This window comes from Nannospalax galili, unplaced genomic scaffold (assembly GCF_000622305.1).
Source record: "Nannospalax galili isolate Female #2095 unplaced genomic scaffold, S.galili_v1.0 scaffold1463, whole genome shotgun sequence".
Taxonomy (NCBI): Eukaryota; Metazoa; Chordata; class Mammalia; order Rodentia; family Spalacidae; genus Nannospalax; species Nannospalax galili.
In genome coordinates, this window is record NW_008349596.1 from 670,902 (window position 1) to 683,005 (window position 12,104).

A 12,104-nucleotide genomic window follows, 5' to 3' on the forward strand; every position below is an offset into this window, starting at 1 on the left:
GGGACCTACCTCTTCCTGGGAAACTGGAGCAGAGCTGAGGGCAGTTTAGCATGACTGTATACTATTGAGTACTGTTAAAATGCTATTAGAGCCGCGGTGTGGTGGTGCACGCCTTTAATCCCAGCACTCCGGAGACAGAGGCTGGCGATCTCTGGGAGTTGGAGGCCAGTCTGGTCTCCAAAGCGAATCTAGGCCAGCTGGGACTACAGGGAGACCCTTAGAATACTTTGTGTAGAACCTTCATTTAACCTTTGTTATATACACTCCTGGTGTTTCTTTGAGTGAAATAAAGTAGCACAGGGGCTGGAGAGATGGCTCAGCAGTTCAGAGCACTTGCTGCTCTTGCAAAGGAACCAGGTTCCCAGCACCCACATGGCAGTTAACCATTTGTAACTCAACTCCTCTGCTGCACAGGTGCACTTACATACATGCAGGCAAAACACACATTAAAAATAAAGGGAAGCTGGGCATAGTGGTGCACACCTTTAGCCCCAGCACTTGGGAAGCAGAAGCAGGCAGATCTTTGTGAGTTTGAAGCCAGCCTGGTCTACATAGCAAGTTCCAGGCCAGTTGGGGCTACAAGGAAACTCTATCTCAAAAAGACAAAAAAATAATAAATAAAAGGGGAGGGGCTGGAGAGGTGGTTGAGTGGTCAAGAACACTGGCTACTCTTGCAGAGGAACCAGGTTCGAATCCTAGTATCCAAATGAGGGCTAACAACCATCTATAACTTCAGTTCCAGGGATCTAACACCCTCTTCTGACCTCCAAGGGCATTGCAAACAACTGGTACACTTACATACGTGAAACACTCATACACATAAACTAAAAATAAATTAGCCGGTTGTGGTGGTGCACACCTTTAATCCCAGCACTTGGGACGTACAGACAGGCAGATTTCTGTGAGATGGAGGCTAGCCTGGTCTACATAACAAGTTCCAGACCAGCTGGGGCTACAGGAAGACCCTGTCTCAAAAAAAATAATAATAAGGGAGGGAGGGAGGAAAAGAAGGAAGGGAGGAAAAGGCAAGAGAAGCCCAGCTACTTTAAACACCCCTCAGAAACCTTGATGAGGCTGGTACCGTAACCTCATGCTTCCTACTGAAGTACCCTAGCCAGCTCCAGAAGGCAGTTTTGCAGCCTTGACTGTTTTAAACTGGTCATGCCTGCACAAGCCATGAACTCAAGATGACTGCACTAGGCTAGAGGAGGAACAGTCCTCTTAGTGACCCAGAAGTCAGCCTGTAATTAGTGCAAACACAAGCCTCATTTGCATGAAGAGTTGTGTTAAGGTTCCTGCAAACAGTTGCCATGCCCCCACTGCTTTCCCTATAGCCAGTTTTTTTTTTTTAAATGTGTATGAATGTTTGCTTCCATGTATGCATATGCACTGCCGACAAAAGCCATAAACTCAAGATGACTGCACTAGGCTAGAGGAGGAACAGTCCTCTTAGTGACCCAGAAGTCAGCCTGTAATTAGTGCAAACACAAGCCTCATTTGCATGAAGAGTTGTGTTAAGGTTCCTGCAAACAGTTGCCATGCCCCCACTGCTTTCCCTATAGCCAGTTTTTTTTTTTTTAAATGTGTATGAATGTTTGCTTCCATGTATGCATATGCACCACATGTGTGCCTAGTAACATTGGAACCCAGAAGAGGACATTGTATCCCCTGGAATTGGAGTTATGGATGGTTGTGAACTGAACTGATGTGCTGGGACTGAACCAGGTCTACTGCTTAAAAGATTTGTGTGTGCACATGTGTATACCAGTGTATAGGCAGACACCAAAAGAGGGTGTGAGGTGACCGTCTATCATTCCATCCAGTTCTTGAGGCAGGGCCTCTCCCTGAAGCTGGGGCTGGTGTTTTCTCCACTTGGCTTTAAGCCAGCAAACCCAAGGAATCATCCTAGCTCTGGTCACCTCACAGCTGCCGTTAGAGGTATGCATGGGACACCCATCAGCTTAATTTTTGAGCCAGATGTTCTGTGTTGGTGCCTAGTATTGTAGCTTTAGGCCCAATAACTCTCAACAGTTTTTAATGCTACTGTGATTTCATAAGTTGAAGTAGCAACTTGAGATACGTCAGTAGGGTGGCAACCATTGTAATGGCCCCCAATGAAGTCCCCTAACAGCCAAAGAAACACCATTTTCTTCAGCCACGTTAAACTTCAAAGGCTAGAAAAACAGCCAGCTTCAAGAAGGTCAAGCACCTGAACTTAGCGGCTTCCCCTTAGAAGAGTGCTTTCTTTGGAGCAGCTGACCTTGCTCACCTCCCAGACACTGCAGCTGTGCTTCTGCCTGGCCAAGAAGCCTCAAGAACAACAGTAATCAGAAAGTGCCTTACTGTCAAGGTCTATGCATCTGTTAAAAGACGGACTAACACAAGCTTGTTCTGGCTTCTGTAGTTTGCTTACCTGCTAACTTGGGCCATCCTGACCCTAGTCAGGACCACCTGGCGTTATTACTCATGTGTGATGAAATTCCTATGGTTTTTGCAGTTTTTGCCTTCATAAGCTAGTTTCACCCTCCCCTTGGGGCCATGAGTCCTGAATCTAACTTAGGGACCACGGACGGCTATAGCCCTGATAAATGTGACCAATTAAAATTTGAATTGGGTCTGGTGGTCTTTTCCCAATGGTTTCAAACTCCAGAACACCACGTCATACCACCATTCCCTTTAGTGACAGGAACAGCAAGAGGGGACAGAAACTGCAGAGGCAAAGGGGGAGAACTTGAGGCAGCAGAGAGCAGAAGCCAGAGGAAGAAAGTTGTGAAGAGCTGAAACTGAGAAATTGCTGCCCCCATCCCTGGACGAGGTCTGGGGAGCTGCCATGCCTTATAGACAAGGATCCTGGCACCCAGGCCCCAGAGTTGTAACATCGCCCACCACAGGTAACAAGGGTCTGAGGCCCTCCCAGGGGCTTCACCACCAGCAGGGGCTGCGGCCACTGTCTGTTCCTTAGAGCTGAGGATTTCAGTAGCTGACCAATGCTGGACCCCTGATGTGTGACACTATTCCTGGGGAGATCTGAATAAACTTTACTTACCCCAGAGAGGAGAGGCTACCACCAAAATCCGACTTGGTAAACCACTGGATTTTATTAGGGTTACTTACAGGAGCAGAAGTGACTCAAAAACAGCTGCATCAACCAAAAGCCCACTCCAACATGGTGGAAGCTTGTAAAGCAGGAAAGCTAGACCACACTGCACAACCTGCAGGCAGCTGAACAAGTTGAAGAATGTCTCTTCTGGGTAGCTCAGTTGGTCTGAGCCTCTTCTAGGAAGATGGCTGGTGTGAGAATGTCTCTTCACATTCCTTACTACTTAAATATGTTTTGGGAGGGAGGGGAGTGACTAGGGAGTCTGTTCAATTTCAGGGACTTCCTGAAGTTATTTCTTAAAGAGCTTCCCTGCAGGATGGGATGTTTACCTCCCTTTTAACATCCTGACTTTTCATATCACCACAGAATGGAATGTCAGTGCAAATTACTACACAACAGTCACTGGCAACCAGGGTTATGGAAAAATTCTTCAAAGAGCTAAGAGACCAAGCATTCACCCAGGAGAGGATCAGGAGGCGCACTTATTCTCTTTTCACATGCATATGGTCCCAGAACTAGCAACCAAAGCTTTAAGATTTACTGAGCCCAGAGCAATGTATAAGTCAGAATATATAGAGCTTTATACACCATTTAATGGTTGCCGTCTGGGCCCTATGACTCCTTTCATGATAGGCCATGTTATCTTAGGAAAAACCCCTTGTTGAGTTCACCTAGTCATCATAACTGACAAAGTAGATATCTCAGGCATGGGTCAGAATATATGCATCTTTTGATCTATATCTTTGTCATTAATTAGGCTAGGAATTGGTCAAATGGTCATTGCAGTTTACAAAAACTATCACCAACAGAAGTTTAGGTGTTTGTCAACATTCAGTCTATACTTTTCTTGGGCTGACTGGACCAGAACTTTCCATTTTCTTAATTTCACATCTGTACCATAGTTAGACTTGGTGAGTGGAAATCATCATAGAAATTCAAGATATTACAGAGTAATAAAACATCACTGAGTAGCAGCTGGGCATGTTGGCACACACCTTTAATCCCAGCATTCGGGGTAGAAACAGGTGAATCTCTATAAGATCAAGGCCAGCCTGGTCTCCTTAGTGAGTTACAGGCCAGCTGTTGATAAAGACCAAAAAAAAAAAAAAAAAAAAAAAAAAAAAAAAGAAAAGAGAAAAATAAAACTAAAATTTTACAGGGTTTCATTTTCAAGATATCTACCTAGTATGTAAAACAAGAGGACACTTCAAATGGCCTAAGCTTACAAGGACATTATACATAAGGATACAGTTTGGTTATGAGAATATAACATCATTCCATCCTTCTGATGCTTATTACATAGAGCATCAACTTAAATGGTCATTTCGATTTTCAACATCCATATGGTGTGAAGCATGAGATGTAGGTCTGGACCTCAGGCCCGTTTGTAGTTTCATTGAATCCAGGCAAGAAGAGATGACATTACTGAACCCTCAGAGGATGCAGGGTCCAAAAAGAAGAGCCACTGTAATGATTGATGATAAGCCCAAAAGTGGCATAAGCCACAGGGTGAGTGAAGACGCAAGTGACCAGAATGTGGCCATGGCTTCTCTCCATCTTTGACTTTTATCTTAAACATTGTTCATCATACCCTGTACTATCCTAGACTGATTAACATGAATGGCACTCTTCAGCAAGAACAGGCATAATCCCTCCTTTCCTGCAGTCAGTAAGTCTAATCCTCTTTTGCAGGGTCTTTCTGAAAATCAGGAAATGTCTGAACATTTCTTGATCTATTTGTTGGAGGGTACCCTCTTCAACTTTCCTATTATTAGGGTAGTTTCCCATACATGATCTCAAAAGGAGAGTAGCCAGAAGGTTTTGAGGTACACTTGGCTCAAAACAGAGCCAGACACAGTAAGTCAATCCAGGGTACCTGTGTTTCGACTTTCCCTGAGCTCTGTGGCTCATAAACCATATGAAAGTTTCATTTGATCCCCAGAGTCTTAGCTAAAATTTGGACAATCTCACTCACAAAGGAAGGCCCATTTTCTGATCTAATCAAGGGTGATAGCCCATACCTGGGAATGATTTCTCCTAACAGAGCCTTTACCGTTCCTCCCACCCACTTGGTGGAAGGCTGGAAATGTCTCAGTCCATCCAGAGTATGTGCAGACCAGGACTAGCTGGTATTTGTACCCACGGCACAGCTGACTTCAGTGAAGTCTATTTCCAAATCCTCAGTGGCACTGTCCCAGTGGCCTGTACACCTAAGTTGGGTTATGGTCAGCATTGTTCTGTGCACATTACACATCTTGCCCTGATTTAGGCATATGGGGGGGGGGGGGCTTTGGTGTTGGGAAACCCTGCTGTTAGGGTTGTAGTTCTCTATGTCCGGATAGCCCTAAGGGGCTCGGCGCTATATGGAAGGACTCCCCTTTTCAGCTGGAGGCCTCCTGCTCTCTTCCTGGCTTACCTGGAAAGTGCCACCAAGCATGGATGCCTGACCTTATTTGGAACATGACCTTTGGCATAGTTACCTAGAGTAAAAACTACCCCCAGGTTTTTTCCATATGATAATCAGACATTGCCTGATAGTCGGATAGGAGCCCACTGCCACATGTAAATAAAGCATACTATGAGCACCTATCAGCTGAGGCTTTGGCTACTGCCTCCACCCTATAATTTCTCTAGTTCTCCCACTGAATAAACGCAGCTGTTTCACTGAGCCTGGAGCTGTTTTCACTGAATCACTGCATCTACAGCTGTTTCTGTTTCACTGCATCATGGAACCTGCCTCCCCGGAAGGGCTTTCTTCCGTCAGTGCTCACTGGCCGTCCTGACTCTGTTCGTCGCTTCTGCTCCCCCTGCCCTCATGGACCGGTGGCCAACGACCCACGAAGAGAGGGAGAGACCCCAGCACTTTGGTACAGAGTAATACTGGTTTAGCAGACAGACTTCCCATGGCTGTCTTTCCCAGGTGGGTTAGTTCATGATGCTGTGTTGCCAACTGGGTTACTACTTTTTGCAGGAACAGAGTCTATGGTCTGGGAGTTATCATCAGTCTTCGGGCCCTTATTCACCTTTAGTCTGCTGGTCCTCTTCTGTAGTGTACTTTGGAGATGGCCATAGCTGGTGCTAAGAGAATCATTGGGACTGATGCAGGGCTCGTTGCTGCACTTCTCAGGTTGGCATCCTCCCTGGCTGCCAGAGCAGCCAGCTGGTTTCCACTGCTGAGAGGGTCATTTCCTTTCTAATGCCCTTTTCAGTGAATCACTGCAACTTGTGAGGCCTTCCAGACTGCTTTTAATAATTGGAGAATTTCTCCTTTGATTTTCTTTTTTTCCTGCTGTCTTAAAGTCCTCTCTGAGCCTTGTGTTTAGTCCCATGAACACACAAGTCAGCAAAGGCATACTTCAAGTCAGGATAGATATTGACCCACCTGCCCTCCACCTGCCTCCATACCTGAAATAGTGCCCACAATTCATGCTGTGTTGACCACTCTTGCTGTGATGTCCTTGTCAGTGGTGGCTGCTGCATACCCTTGCTTTGCTGTCCCTTGTGGTCATAGCCGTTTTCATTAGTAAATAGCTCCAGCTCTGGGTTTTGAAGGGGAACCTCAGACAAGTCCAGCTGACTTGAATAAAAACTTTGACTATCATTTCATGGTCATGGGCAGGGGGCCCTGTCTCTGTGGGCAAGAAAGTGACTAGGTTGAGTGCCCTTACAATCTCGAGGTAAATTTGTGGGTTTTTACAAAGTAACCCTTGGTAGTGAGTCATTCTGGCATTGGTCAGCCCTCGGTGTCTTTGATTATCAGGGTAGTGATGCATGAAGAACTTTTACATTTAGGGTTTGTCCCAAGGTAAGTTTATCAGCTTCCCCAAGACCTTGGTAGCCTCCAGGGCCCAGAGATACGGCATTACTGAGTCCAGCCACTTGGACAGGTATGCAGCTGGGCATTGCCAGGGCCCAACCACCTGGGTGAGGACTCCCAGTTCTCTGTGATTGTTCTCACACACAAAGAAGTCCCAGATCACATCAGGTAGGCCTAGTACTGGGCTCGTGTCAGGAGCCTCTTCACCTCCTTGAAGGTCTCCTCTTGTTTTGGTTCCCAGATTAGAGGGTCCTTCCTGGGGCCTGCTGTGGCCTTGTCCAGCCACTTGATGTTTCTGTTTGTTTTGTTTTGTTTTGAATAGCCTGGTAGCCAAATCTGGAAGAATCTGGCTGCACAGAGGAACTTCAGGACCACCTCCTTGGTCTTGAGTTGAGGTATTGAGCAGATAGCCTGCGTACTCTCATGCCCAAAGGCTCAGATGTCCTTCAGAGATGATAAATCCAATTCTACCTGTTGTTTGCAAATTTGGGCCTCTGCCTATGACATCTTATGTCCTATGTTGAAAAGCAGAGCCAGTAAAGCTCTGGGCCTTTTCAACAGCTCTCTTGGGAGGGACTGGCTAAAGTCATCCATATTATTTACTGGAGGTCAAGGCCTCTCTTATTTTGTCTAAGTCTAATTCTAGATCTTTTTAAAAATTCTTATTTTTAAAAAATATTTTAGCTGGGCCTGGTGGCACATGCCTGTAGTCCCAGCACTGGGCAGTAGAGGCAGGGGGACCTTTGTGAGTTCAAAAAGACCAAAAAGTAAAAAATAAAAACATTTTATTATTATTTTTGAATTTATGTATATGAGTGTATTGCTTCCATGTATGTAAGTGAACCTGTGTTGTGCAGGGCCTGCCCAGTTCAGATTAGAGTGTTGAATTCTCCTTGGAGTTACGGATGGTTGTTAGGCACCATGTGGATGCTGGGAATGGAACCCAGGTCCTCTGAAAGAACAGCCAGTGATCTTAACTGCTGAGCCATCTGTCCAGTCATATATATACATATATACATATATATATGTGTGTATATATATATATATCCCCCAGTGTTCTTCAGTGTGGATTCATGCACTGGGCCTACCAAGAGTCTCAAAAGCTAACTTTGAACTCATGGAGATCCGCCTGCTTTGGCCTCCCGAATGCTGGGATTAAAGGTGTGCGCCTGGCTTTTCAGCCCTTAAAATATTTTTATTTTGTTTTATGTGTATGAGTATATTGCCTGCATGTATTGCACCACTGTTGTGCAATGCCCTCAGAGGTCAAAAGAAGGCATTGGAGCCCCTGGAACTGGAGTTAGGCACCATGTGGAATGCTGGGAATGGAACCCAGATCCTCTGCAAGAGTAGCCGGTGTTTTTAACTGCTGAGTCATCTCTCCAGCCCTTGATTTTAGATCTTTAAAATGGGCACTGTTTTGGTGGCTTACACTTAAGTCCAATATCTGGGAGGTATAATCTCTTGGACTCATTTTGTTTTTGATCCTTTTGAGACAGGGTCTCCCTATAGCCCCAGCTGGCCTAAGTAGACCACACTGGCCTTGAACTCAGAGATTTGCCTGCCTCTGCTGGGATAAAGGGCATGCATCATCACGCCTGACATCCTTTAGACTCTTAAAAAAGCCTTGGGGTGGAGTTCAAAGCACTGGCTCTTATAGGGGATCAGAGTTCAATCCCCAGAACCTACATGACAGCTAACAGGTAACTCCAGTTCCAGGGGAATTTGACACTCTCTTGCAGCCCCTACAAGACAGGGGTGCACTTACATACATCCAGACAATACATTCATACATATAAAAAGAATAATAAAATGTTAAAAATGCTAGTCATTTTGATTATGCTTTTCAATTGGGTGCTTAAGACGATGTTGTTGGCCTAAATTAATCTTTTTTTTTTTTTTCCCCCCCACCGCAACAGTAAGCCTCTAAGCACCAAGAGCTGTGTCTCTGGTCTATAAGGACTGGAATCCTAAGTTGCTTAAATCTCGGGACTAGGAGCTATAAGCCTTTGGGTCTGTTAGCCCAGCTCATAAGTCTTCAGCACTCAAGGTCCCAAGAATATCAACTCTAAAGCTATTCCTTGCCTATTTGATCTCCATCTGAGCAAAAGATTCCCAGCTGGCTCCTTAGTAACAGTGAGACCAACCCACCACAAACCTGTGGTTGGTGTCTGAGGGGAAGGCAGTCTTGTAGAGCACTGTGTGAGCCCTTCAAATATGGACCCTGGTCTAAGTAGTTGGTGCCTGAAGTTATTAAAGATGGTACAGGAACATGTAACTGGAGAACCTAACCTAGTCCAGGAAAGTCCTGTTTTAATGATGAACACGAGCCATACATGAGACTAGGAATTAGCCCCAAAGAGATGCGTGCACCACCTAAAGTGGCACAGGGCAGGGGTAGGAAATGGGACATAAAAATGGACCGAAAAGTAAAACCACTGATTCAGATGAGGGGTGCGCACAACGGAGCAGCACCAAAAGCTTTTCCCTTACACCCTGAAAACAGATTTTGATCTTCCTCATCCCAAAATGCACCTGTGAACTTCTTACTGAGGTTTCATCCTGAGCCTTGGGCGCACAGAACAGAAAAAAGTTGCCCAAGGCCACAGAGTTGGCATAAGAGGCTTCAAACTTCTGAAAACTAGTTTTGGGGACCATCACATTATGACTTATGGATAAACAGCAGGTATATAGAAAATGGAATGGTAATGTTGAAATAGATACTATGACATACAGTCTACCAGGCCACACATTAATACAAAGGCAAAATACCTACATGCACAAACTCCTGAAATGGAAGCAGCCTAGAAAAAAACAAATGAATCATAAGTACTTTTTAACTTTTCATGGTACTGTGGATTAAATCAAGGATGCATACTAGGTCAGATCTCTACCACTGGGCTACAGCCCCAGCCCCTCAGTGGTACTTAAATTTTCACACACACACACACACGCACATATATATAATTTTTTTTTTTTTTGAGACAGGGTCTCCCTGTAGCCCCAGCTGGCCTGGATTCCCTATGGAGACCAGGCTGGCCTCAAACTCACAGAGATCCGCCTGCCTCTGCCTCCCAAGTGCTGGGACTAAAGGAGTGGGCCACCACACCCAGCATATATATTTTATGTAAGTGTACCCGTGTCGTGCAATGCCCAAGGAGGTCTGAAGAGTGTGTTGGATTCCCCTGAACTGGAGCTCTGGGTGATTGTAAGCCACCATGTGAGTGCTGGAAATTGAACCCAGGTCTCCTGTAAGAACAGCCAGTGTTCTTAACTGCTGAGCCATCTCTCCAACCTGGTATTTTTAATTAAAACATAAAACAAACAAACAAAAACCCATATACGTATATTTTATTTTTATTTTATGTGAATATGTGTATTGCCTGCATGTAGGTAAGTGTACCTGTGTCGTGCAATGCCCACAGAAGACAAAAGAGGCTGTCAGATCCCCTGGAACTGGAGTTATGGACAGTTGTTAGCTGCATGTGGGTGCTGGGATTTGAACCCGGGTCTTCTGCAAGAACAGTGCTCTTAACTGCTGAGCCATCTCCCCAGCCTCCTAAAAAATAAATTTTTAATTAAATCTTTAATTAAAAAATTTTTTTATATGTATGAGTGGGAGTGGTGGCAATGCCTCTAATCCCAGCAGAGACAGGTGGATCTCTGTGAGTTCTAGGCTAGCTGGGACTACAAGGGAGACCCTGTCTCAAAAACACCAAAATAGAAAAAATCAATTATATGTACATTCTGTCTACATGGATGTAAGTAGACCTATACATGCAATACCCACAGAAGTCCAAAGAGGGCACCAGATCCCCTGGAAGTGCAGTTACAAACAGTTCTTAGCTGCCATGTGGGTGCTGGGAACCAAGCTCCAAAAGGGCAGCCACTCCTTTTAACCTGAGCCATCTCTCCTACCCCTCGCTAAAGAATTTTTAAACTAAACATTGTAAGCCCAGGATCAGCAGGAAGCATGAGGCCAAGTCAGGGGAACATGTTCATGAGCAAAAAAAGAAATTCTTAAGACTAATCAAAACTATCTAATATTTTTATTAAAATAACTGAAAGCCAACTTCTAACCAGTTGACCACACACATATGTGTCTGTGGTTAGAACTATTTTATCAGACATTACAAAACCAGTATTTTTCCAGGTAACAGAATTACACAAAGCATCTTGGGAAATGTTTTTACAAAATACACATTGGTTTTTTTTCACATTGTGAACTATAATAGTAACACATATATTCTGCTTATGAAAGTAGACATTTCAATTTTACAGTAACAATTTGGGGCCAATGAGATAGACGTGCAAGCCTAAAGTCCTCAGTTCAGTATCTAGAACCCACATAAAGGTAGTCAGAGAACTGACTTTACAAAGCTATCCTCTGACCTCCACATGTACACTGATATGCACATATACACACATACAATAATAAAGTTAAAATTTATATGTAATTCTTATCTCCTTTGCTTTAAGCTGCCCACTTACAGGCCATAAAACTATGCACACAGATTACATATGCACAATCTAATGTTGCATCTGTCTATAATTTATACAAATATGCAAGAATGACTAGGTAACATTTTTTGAACCTTAATTGTGAAAAATAAGGTTCTACATACTGTCAGGGACATTAAGCATAAAATACCCAGTCTCTGGGTATAGGAAAATGGGACTACAAATGCTGGGACTACAGGCGTGTGCCACCACGCCTGGCGAAAATGGATTTTTTAAAAAAAAATCTTGCTTTTATTTTACGTGTCTTGAGTGTTTTTTCTACATTCCTGTAAGTACCCTCACTACATTCGGTGCATGCAATGACTCTCAGAGGCCAGAAGAGAGAGGATGTCAGATCCCCTGGAACTGGAGTTACAGAAGGTTGTTAGCTACCATGTTGAGTGCTGAGATTCAAATCTGGATCCCCTGGAAGAACAAGTGTTCTTAACTGCTGAGCCATCTCTCCATCTCCAGAAATGGCTTTTTATGCCTTCCACAGAGCCATATATATATGATTTTTTTTTTTTTTTTTGGTCTTTTTGAGACAGCATTCCCCCTGTAGCCCCAGCTGTCCTGGAACTATGTAGAACAGGCTAGCCTTGAACTCACAGAGATCTACCTGCCTCTGCCTCCCAAGTGCTGGGATTAAAGGTGTGCACCACCACACCCAGCAATATTTCATTTTTT